At 39.4% G+C, this 9,867-nt stretch overlaps 2 non-coding genes across 2 annotated transcripts; both read right to left on the reverse strand.

Moving 5' to 3' along the window:
* Positions 1-7,557: 7,557 nt before the first annotated feature.
* Positions 7,558-7,698, reverse strand: LOC117547904. The gene has a single exon (XR_004569256.1). It is a non-coding gene; the product is annotated as a U4 spliceosomal RNA (small nuclear RNA).
* A 1,122-nt stretch (positions 7,699-8,820) lies between these two features.
* On the reverse strand, positions 8,821-8,962 carry LOC117547909. Its single transcript, XR_004569261.1, has one exon. It is a non-coding gene; the product is annotated as a U4 spliceosomal RNA (small nuclear RNA).
* Between the last annotated feature and the right edge of the window lie 905 nt (positions 8,963-9,867).

Below are 9,867 nucleotides of genomic sequence, written 5' to 3' on the forward strand. Positions count from 1 at the left end.
ATATATATATATATATATATATATATATATATATATATATATAGCCTACAGTGCAATCATTATTTCATGCTAAATGAAGCTCTGTTGGATATCACTAGATCCTGTTACAGCGTAATATAAGTACATAACGATTGATGTGTACATTAGCATAATTACTAGCTAGCTGCTAACTGCCGCCTCGTTAATATCAAATCCATGATAACAACATCCATTACCATGCTGTCATGAACGCACGGTGCTGTTACGTGTACGCAAATTGACGTGCTTGATGTGAACGAGCATTTTGGTTAAAGTTGCGCATGCGCTATGAGCGCACATACGGGTACTTCTCAGGCATGCCGGGTAATCTGTGACGTTTCACTCTCTCAAAAGTTGGGCCATTTTATCATCATGCGCCATTGAGCAACTCTCATAGGAATGAATGAGGCCCCGCCTCCCACGCTGTATCCAGTTCTTATTATACATCCATGGTTTTGTCCCACATGGCTCAAACAGCTCAATAGGCACACACTGTAGACACTAATTAGAAGAACACAGACTAAAACAGCAATGTACAGACGAATCAGATGATTAAACATGATATTAAAATATATTTTATATATATTTTAATTTATTTTTTGCATTTTGTTGTAATCATTATTTGTAATACTTTCTACTGACACTAGGTGGGGCTGTGCCCCACCTGCCCCTAATGACCTAATGACACTGTATACCATACAGACCATAGATGTGTTATATCTATGATACAGACCATCAAGTATTGCTAATTCTAACGGCGTTTCAAGGTGTCAAGGCAGAGTATTCGGTTATTTATAATGTGTAAACCTTTGGCTGTTTCATCTGAACATAACTGCCACACATATTACAACAATATTCTGAGCAGGTTACGGCTCTGTTATTCCTAAACATGATGGACTCAGGGGCGGACTGGGACAAAAAAACAGCCCTGGGACTAAAAAACGTAAATTGTCAACGGAGTGGGGGGTGCTGGTGAACTGTCAACGGGGGGGAAGCCTCGCTGCGGGGTAACGGCGGACCTCTGTCGGCGCAACTTCAGTGAGGCCATAATAAAGTAAGGGCGGTGCCGGCCGTCAGCGAACCGAGCCGGCCCTCAACGGTACTTGACGACCGGCCGTTTTGTGGTTCTCCAGATTCTACAGATGGCCAGTCCGCCCCTCACTCTCCTTTGACCCCACCTCACAATCAATAAAAGGGAGAACGAAGTAGAGAAATAACGAGTGGTGGAGACCAATCACCTCGGCCTGAAGGCTTTTGAAAGTAATTGAAGCTGAAATACAATCACGATGCAGCACGGTGTCAGGGTGTCGCAGGAGGAAGCTAATTGGGGGCAACCCCTTGTGCACTACGCAGTGATTTAGAGGGAAAAGGGCATTAGAGGATTGGAACAAGTTTAATTGGGTGTGTTGAATAACTTGATAACTTTTGAGGTTTCCTGTTCATTCATGTGATCTCTACATTTCTGGTTATCTACCAAGAATAATGGGCCAGCTCCTCTGATCAGCTCCGAGGAAAGAGGAAGAGTACTCACATGAAGGTGGTACAACAAGGATGTCCATAATAATTGGCCGCAAATCAAAGCACCTCTTTTAGATTTGCACCTGCTTTCTTTCTTTTTTATAGAATAGGCTGTGATGTCTCACTCTTTGAAGACGAGCCTGGTTTTCCACATGGAGTAACTGGTTTTGTGACAAACATCAAAACAAAAGACCTGCCGCAAACCAGACTGCAAATGAGCTGAACGAAAGATCCACAGAAAATTATTACAACCCGTTTTTTTTTTTTACTCTGATCTTAAAACATTTTCTTTAATTGTGATGCTGTTCAGGCCAAGCCACCAAGAAGTGCGCCGGACTCTGAGGAAAATATTCGATGTGGCCAAACGGCGGTACTACACTTCCGTATCAGTTGATGGGCCCGGAAATACTTTTTCCCATTGACTAACATTGGGAAAGAGACGTCTGTAAATCGTTGGATAATTTTTTTTAAACTAAATAAACTACCCAGTATGAACGTTTGTATAGCCCTTATTAAAAACATTCCGTCCTCAAGTTGTAAAATGTGCTAATAACGTTATTCTGAGAGTTATTTTCCTCGGCATTATGAACGCGGATCTAACCCACGGGACCGCGCCGCCCGGCACGTTCATGTGACGTGTTCAGTACAACATGAGATTCACCTTTACCCATGGACAGGGGCGCCGTAAGGGGGTGAAAAGTTAGGACGATTCTAAGGGCCCGTGACTGACAGGGGCCCCAAAATGTTCAGAACATTAAGAAAATAAATGTAAGTAACCTTTCATCAATCCTCAATAATTAACATTAATATAACGTTATATTGATAAATTACTCACTAAACTTACGATTCATTTAACTTATTTTCTTCCAAAAGTTAATTACCCAAAGCCTCTGTACACCCCCTTCTATTTACGTGTAATGGTTTGGTCCTGCCTCCAAACGCGGTGCGGCACCGGCACTTGCAGAGAGTGAAAGCATGTGAGGAGGGATGCTAGTACTTAGCCTACATACGTGTGTTGTACCATGTTTCAACGACCAACAAAGTCAGGCTCTAAGAAAAGAAGAGAAAGGAGAGAAAGACAAGAGAGAGGGACTAAAGGGCGACAGTATGTCACCCAGTTTTTCACAAGAAAAGGTGGGTGTGGTCCATGAGTGGTGGAAATGAGTCTGTTAGCTAATGTTTTTTTTAGGGCCGGGACTCGATTAAAAAAATTAATCTAATTAATTAGAGGCTTTGTAATTAATTAATCGAAATTAATCGCATTTTTAATCACATATAAATATTTGACCTAAGAACAGTGAGAAGCAATTTTTTTCACATGGATTTTAGTATACCATTAGGCGCATTCACACCGCAGTACTTTTCCCACAAAGGTTCATGAGAATTTAGTTCATGAGAACTCTTTGAACCTGGGGGTGGATTAGGCAAATGAAGCCGCTGACGTCACTTCTTCTTCTTCTGCTTTGGGTTTACTGGTAGGCCGCAAACCACTTCACGGCGTATACTGCCGCCCAAAGTCCCCGGCCGGAAGTCCCCGGAGTTGGGGAAGGCTTCAGTAGAAGCTGCTGGGACTCCCAGCAGCTTCTACTGAAGCCTTCCGAGTAAATCGCCAGAACGCCGACACCTCCTCATCTCCACCGCTCCCATGTTTTATTTTGTGTTGCCATAAGTTAGTCTCTCTGCGTTTCTGCGCTGGGCTAATGCTAATAATGCTAATGCGAAGATAATAAAATGGCGGCTTCACAAAACGTTTTGGGAGTTTTACGGGGCGTGGTTTGCAATCCGCCCAGCCAATCAGAAATATAGCTCTTTTCTCACAAGAGAGCCGTACGAAAGTCCCTGCTCTCTAGCAGCTCTCTGCTCTCTAGCAGGGACTTTCGTGGGGGTAAAAAGGTTCTCATGAACTAATTTTAGTACCGGCTCTTTTTGGTGTGAACGCGATAAAAGAGGCTAACGTCCACGCTAGCTTCCACGCTAGCTGCTATATGTTTTGCATTGAGGTGATACTTGAGGCTTGATGTGCTGCGGTGATATGCGAATTCCTTTTTGCATAATTTGCACACAACCGTGCTCTTATCGACGCTTCCATCCGTCCGTTTTTAAAACAACATTTCCCACTGTTGTTCACTGTGGTTTGTTGTTGTCTGAAGTCATGAACGTTAGTTGGTGCTCCAGTATAATCGGTACGCCTGAAACTCATCCAGTGAGAAACGTTCCGCGGTGCAAAAATAAGTGCGATTAAAATGCGTTAATTTTTTTAACGCGTTAATTTTTGTGTAATTAATTAATCTTAATTAACGCGTTAAAGTCCCGGCCCTAGTTTTTTTGTTTACTAAGCTGACATTAAGTACTGTTAATATCTTTACAGAAAATTCAGAGGTCTTTAATTTCACTGCTCTTTTAGCTGACATTTAAAGGTATGGTAGGTAATTCACTTCAGATACACTTGTTGTTATATTCCATGGAATGCTCTTAACATCCGATAGCAATGAATATATTAAATGCTTTGACAATAAATACGTACAAAAATGTCATCTGTGGAAGCCGTGGCGCTGTAAAAAGCACGACCAATCATCTGAGCCGGCCCGGCTAAAATAACTGGATGGCCTACCTGCCTGTCAGCCTTCCATCTGTGCACAAGCTTATCTCGTGCCCTCATTGGTCATGTGCGCGTTTGTGTGTGTTGGAGGAGGGGCTCTGTAAGAAAGTCTGAAGGAAGGGGGGCAGATTTTTTTCGGTTGTGTACTTTCAAATTCTAGCGCTTCGAGCTGGTTTCTCCATTCTTACCTACCCTACCTTTAATAAATGCAGGCACATTTTTAGCGCCTATTCATACTAAATCAGTTGTCCCTCCCCCTGGTGCCAGGTCCAACAGATCCATCTTTAGGCTCAGCAGCCCTGTCCCCCATAAGGCTGAACCTGAACCAGCTTTTCTCCAAACTGAAGGAGGTGAGCAGCATTGTGTTGAATGCCACTTAACATATCTGAAGGGAGACTGGAATAAAAAAATATATATATATAACAAAAAGCTAACATCTAATTTAAATTATACATTTCAAACACAGTATTTTCCCACATAGCCAATGATCTATATAAAACCAAAAACTGCTTTCAGTCTATTTAGGATGATGGACAGTTTGAAGCATTGAGTGATCAGTCTGTAAACAAAATGTTAATCACCGACATTTTGGTTATGATATTAATACTAATGTTATTATATTAAAGCAGGGGTGGGGAACCTCCGGCCCCCGGGCCATATATACGGACCACTAGACCATTTGGTACGGCCCTCGAGGTAATTTATAAACAAAGTGGCCTGTGCCTGGTGGTGGGGCCCAATGTGATATATTTTCAGGGGGCCCAAAATCCCTGGCGGCGCCCCTGCCCATGGATGCACAATAAAAACGGATTATAAGAATACTTTCGTGACGTTTCGCTCTCTCAAAAGTTGGGCCATTTTGTCTTCATGCTCCAATGAGCAACTCTCATAGAAATGAATGAGGCCCCGCCTCCCACGCTGTATCCAGTTCTTATTATACATCCATGGTTCAGGCTAATTACTGTTTTCATATACACAGAACAAACTGAAACATTGACTTTAATTACATGTATAATGTCAACAAATTTCACATTTTTTTATTAGGTTAGTTGAAAGTGATAATATTAAGTTGAACCTAATATTTCTTTATTTAAACTTAATATGATTGTTTTCACCTAACCTAATGCAGTTATGGGAAATGTGTTGATATATAATACATGTAATCAAAGTCAACATTGCAGTTTTTTCAGTGTATACTAGTTGAGTAAAAGCCTAAAAGGAGGGCATTTTATACCATAAAAATGTACAAAAGTAGGGTTAATATTTCCAAAAGCTTTGTCAGCTCTACTTGTGACATTTTATTGTCAGCCATGATTTGTGTTTTTGGTATATAAACCTGTTTGAGTGTATTCTACATCACGTGACGGTGTCTTCCTCCACAACTGTCAAACCGGGAAAGTAAAAGCCAATTCACAGGAAAAGGAAATACTCTCACACATTTCCCAAAAGAACTGAGGGACAGAGAGAGACAGAGAGAGGATACGCTGGTTTCCATAGCAATTGTCGGCCCTGTCACATGGTTACCTAGGAACTAGCCCTATGATGCTGTGCAATTTATTTGTTTATGTTTGGCCAGCTGTCGCTCTCCTTGAACAAAGCAATCATTTCATTTCTGCCAGATAAAGAGCTGCAGTGTGAGAGACGTCAAATGTGCTGTGAAGGAGAAACTCCTGCTTATCGAGTGCCACAAGTGCATCTTCACATGTAGAAAGGGTCATTGGCAGGTCAACAGGACCACATACAACATCAGATTTAAATCTCCATTTGTTACAGCCGGTGTAACAGATAGTCAAATCTAGTGCACCGTGGGGTCAAACTGAGGGATGATCAAATGGAAAAGCTGCAAGTAATTTATGTAAATATGAATCACTGTTCAAAACCCAAATGTCACCTTTGATAAGTAAATCCAATCCCAGTTGTCTGCAAGCATAATCCAAATTACCGCCACAATTTGATTACCATTTAAGATATATTGGAAGCAGCTGGATTACAATCATCACAATATCGAAACCCCGATTAACTATTAATAGTGACCAGAACCCAGGCACAAGTCATGCTCACAATAATACAAAATGTTTAATTAACTAACTAAAGGAACATTTTAACTGGGAGATTGTGAAACACACGTCAAGTAGTCCACTCTGGTATATTACTTAAATAAATATAGAAAGCATTAATCCCAATGCAACCAAAATGCATATTTGAAATAATAGAATCAAACGGGTTGTATTGCACTACAGTGTTAGAAAGTACGCCATTAACTACAGCTGAGTTTTTCCATTTGTTTCCCCCTCCACCCTGGGGAGTATTCTAGGCTTTGATACAGTTTTGTACAGTTAAATATGTATGGTTTTGGGAATTAGACCTACAATTGTTGAGGTACAAACCAGCCATGTCACAGTATGGACAGTGTGAGAGAAGGAGAATATTAAGTGCGCTTGCATGACAGGCAAGAGGAGAGCTTTTAACGGGTGACAAGAGGCTTTGAGCTCATCTGCCTAATGAAAAGCCTGAAGTTGATTAAACCCCCCCACCCTGGTGACTGCCTAATACCCACCCTTCTTCTAATCAGAGATCACTGCAATTATGGTTCTCTGCACTGCAGGGTGGTAGGACACGACTGCACACATGTTCATTTCACTTTAGAAAGAAAACATCAGTCACAAGAGACTGTGGAGCTCAAATGCTTTCAAAAGCACCAACAAGGACTCTAATGGTTTGATGTCTTTATAATATGCCTTTCAATCGTTCATTACTTTGCTAAAAAAAACTACTGATTTAGGTTTAAAGACGTATGTTCCCCATATCCTGTTACAGAGCGCCCTCTGCTGGTCATTGCACCCTGACCAGGATACTGAAAAAAACAAAACATATTTTATTGCTTCACACAGGAAGAGACATAAAAGCGTAACCGAAATCTGTTTTCTTTATCATCGACAGTATGTAAATCAATACATCTCATATATATATGAAATGAGGGGAAATATAAGACGGCCAAATGCTGATGCTTTATCAATAGCATTTGTCAAAGGTGTTTAAAAGCCAAATAAAGGATACTTTTGGGACTGTAGACACATTTAACCTTTTAGAGAACTGAGGTATTACTTAAAATATGTATCAAGAATGATAGATAATGACCACAAAAAGTTTTTTTGCAAAAACAGATGTGCATACAGTACACATTCCCAATTTTAAATCCTAAACAGTTCATCTCAGGCATTATAATAGGTACACTGTAACACATCACAGCTGTCAGATGTGGACTACAAACTGAATTTAAATTACTAATCGAAGTATAGTATATTTTAAGTACAGTCAGTACACCTTACATCTGAATATACCGTGCTAAATGACTTCATCTGAGGTGTGGTTGATTAGCCAGTTAAAAAGATGAATATAATTTCCTATAAACAAATTATCGGTCTCCTGAGAGACTGTCAAAAATTGCCGTCGCCGACTATATTTCAAGTCGTCTAGGCGGGGTATTGGGTAAAGTTTTCAACCAGCAATAATCGCGCCTCGGATAAACCTCATGGGCTACGATACTGCCACTGCGCAAAGCTGGTGTGCAAGAAACAGCGCCTGCAGTTTGTATCTCTGCCACGCTACTCTGTGTCATGGTTTCAACAATGGCCATGTCTAAATTTTTCGTTGTTGTTGTAATGTATCGTTATCTCACTTGGAAATATAAACCACGTTATCCATAGAGAAAATTATGAATACTTTACAATTACATCTTCATGAAAAGGAACAGTACGCATTTTAAAGACAGGATATATAATGAAAACACACACGTGAGCTGTAATCCTATAACTATACAGACGTTATTAGATGTAAAGTGTTTAATTATGTTGTCGTCGAGTCGTTTATCTTCGAGTTATGATTAAGAGTAATGTCCCGCACAAACAACGTAACATAACAGAACAACATGTTAAATAAATGCATGTTTGGAAGAAGTAAGAAGCGGAAATGACGTAGCAGCCAGTACGTCTCTGTTAAGGGACCCCCCTCCAGTTCAGCCAGAATGAATAGGATGAATATATTCCGACCATGATATATTTAACAAAAAATGTTATTCAGTAGCATGTTTGAGAGCGAAAACATAACGAAACAATATATAATATCACAATTACAATGTCCTCAGGATAAAGTGACCAAATACACAAACAGCAGAGTAAAATATTGTTTAAAAAAATCCAGAATACCTTTAAAAAGTACCACAGAGAGGATATTTGTTTATATTGTTTCTATAAATGTTAGTTACTTATACATAATGTACAAAATATACAAACAAATAGTAATATGATTATTAATACTGGCTGCTACTCCTAGTTATTCCTCTCATTACTGCAACGTAACTATGTACAATAATAATTGAACTAATGTTTTATACCACACTTCATGATACACTTATTAACTAAATACTGCTTACTACTTGAATGTGAACTTCTGTAATTAGTAATTATTATTATTTGAATACTATGTGCATGCCTTTTAAATATAATGGTGTTATTTTGTCTTCTCCTCTATCTATACGTTGCTGTAACAATGCACATGTGCGGGACGTAAGAATACATTCAGATTCTTCACATGCAGTCAGTGTTACAAGTGATCACATGTCATGGTCTCCGGCTTTGATACTAGATCAAGATATAAGTAAATTATTATATTTAACACTTTATCGGTCTCCTGAGAGACTGTCAAAAATTGCCGTCGCCGACTATATTGCAAGTCGTCTTGGGCGGGGTATTGGGTAAAGTTTTCAACCAGCAATAATCGCGCCTCGGATAAACCTCATGGGCTACGATACTGCCACTGCGCAAAGCTAATGATAGAAGGAAACGAAAGTTGTGTACTTCCAATCAGTACTACAGTCTGTTATGGTCTAAACAACTAGTTCGGTTACAAGTCTACTAGTTCATAATAAAGTGTTGTAACTAAATCGAAAAATAACCCAGTTATTCCGAGAGATAAACTTTGGAGACGTTATTAATGCATGTCCTGAAAGGGAGAAGTATGGATTGAAAAGACAGGATGACACATAGTAATAATAATAATAACAACAGACGTGTCCTGAACGGTAATCTTTTCAGATGTAACATGTTTCATGTAACTTTGTAGTTAAATCGTGTAGTAGTTTATCAAAACGAAAAAAGCCCCGAGTAAACAACCAACATCAGAGATCCATAGCGTTAAAAGAAATGCACTGTTTGGAGAAGTTATAAAGCGGAAATGACGTAGGGCTCCAGTACGTCTCTGTTTATAGTCCCAGTAAATCAAATCACACAGGCTAGAAATACAAACATGTTTCGTCTTCTTCTATTTTTTTTAATACATTATACAACAGTGCTGAGACTATGAAATAGCCTACAAAAAATATGTGTACAAATGAAATACTGCTTTACACTACGGGGCTATCTAATAAACGAGTAAATGTCCCTAAAAGGAGAGGTTTACCCTGTGATCACGATGAATATTTACTACTGTGTTTCATTTTAAATTATGATCCCTTATTCTATTCGATATGTTTATGTTTTTCTATTACTGGAACTTACTTGGAACATGTTTTTGCATTGTATTTTTTCTCTTGAAGTTATATATTGCTTACAGTAAGGGATAAATTAGCATGGAATACTTGTAGCTATACTTGACCTGACAACAACACTTTGTAAAATCCTTTTGTGTAACGATTTAAAGATAAAGTTTCGGACTTTATTTGAACAGTTTATCGG

This window comes from Gymnodraco acuticeps, unplaced genomic scaffold (genome assembly GCF_902827175.1).
Source record: "Gymnodraco acuticeps unplaced genomic scaffold, fGymAcu1.1, whole genome shotgun sequence".
Taxonomy (NCBI): Eukaryota; Metazoa; Chordata; class Actinopteri; order Perciformes; family Bathydraconidae; genus Gymnodraco; species Gymnodraco acuticeps.